This window comes from Apis dorsata, unplaced genomic scaffold (assembly GCF_000469605.1).
Source record: "Apis dorsata unplaced genomic scaffold, Apis dorsata 1.3 scaffold_293, whole genome shotgun sequence".
In the NCBI taxonomy this organism is placed as follows: domain Eukaryota; kingdom Metazoa; phylum Arthropoda; class Insecta; order Hymenoptera; family Apidae; genus Apis; species Apis dorsata.
Genome location: NW_006263568.1, coordinates 718,705 through 719,814, shown reverse-complemented (window position 1 = coordinate 719,814; position 1,110 = coordinate 718,705). Strand labels below are relative to the sequence as shown.

At 17.4% G+C, this 1,110-nt stretch overlaps 1 protein-coding gene across 2 annotated transcripts in view; it reads left to right on the top strand.

Annotated features, from left to right (window-relative positions):
- The first annotated feature begins 499 nt into the window (after positions 1 to 499).
- LOC102673113 (inner centromere protein-like) overlaps positions 500 to 1,110 on the top strand; it is a 7,432-nt gene continuing 6,821 nt past the window's right edge. For both annotated transcript variants that reach the window (XM_031511173.1, XM_006617174.2), the window contains exon 1: positions 500 to 820. The gene's annotated coding sequence lies outside the window, so the exon portion shown is untranslated. The remainder of the gene's footprint in view (positions 821 to 1,110) is intronic.

Genomic DNA, 1,110 nt, shown 5'->3' with positions numbered 1-1,110 from the left:
TTATAATTTATAAGAAATAAAACAATACAATGAATAATAAAATTTATATTATATATTTAAATAAATTTATCATTATTTTACAATTTTAAGCAAAAAAACTTTTACAAGTCTTTTATGTAGTCCATTTATAAAAAAATTAATATCAAAACATGCATTCATAAAATTCAATTTTTAATATTTAATAAAATTTTTAATATTCTAAAAAATAAACAAAATATTTCAATAATGAAAAAATTCATTCTATGTATATATTTCTAAAATTAAAAAAATTATAAAAAAATATTCATATTCGCAAAAAATAGCAATTATTCGCAAAATATATATATACACATTATAGTTAGAATATAGAGTTAAGAAGTGATATAGAAGAAATATCTTTAGAATTAAAAAAATTATAAAAAAATTCAATAAGTAAAAAAATAATCAACTAAATGATAAAAAAATGGATGACAAATCATTCTATTTCTATATTTATTCTATGATTTATCAAAATGCAAATATGTTACAAAAATCTTTAAATACCGAAATAAGTTTAATCAATCAAATAGAATCAGATGTTATTTAAATTCTAGAAGAAAATGGCGCGCCCGCGAGAATAGATGGCGTTAAAAGCAGTGATTCAAATTAAACTGAAAATTCGTTATGTATTTGAGGGATAAAACTTGCATGATCCCGCCTATGACACGAAATGGAGATTGTCGTTAAGGATTTCCGTTCTTTTATATATTTTGTCATTGAAAGACAGTAATTTGTGTAATTTATTTAATCTTGTTGTGAAAATTATATTTATAATTTTTCAGTTTTTATACAAATGTAAAAGGTAAGCAAATATATTAATAAGTATATCTCAATCCCCTAATTTATTTCCTTTAAAATATGTTTATATATATATTTTTATAGTACTTTGATGTTTGTTTAATATAATAATAAATTTATTGATATTAATTAAATTGTGAATTCAATTAAAATCAATAAAAAACAAATTATTATAATTATATATATACGTAATTAAATTAAATTTATTTTTTATTATTTAACTATTTTATCATTTCTTTATCATTTTTATTATTTAATATTATTATTATTGTTATTTACTATAATAATACTTTA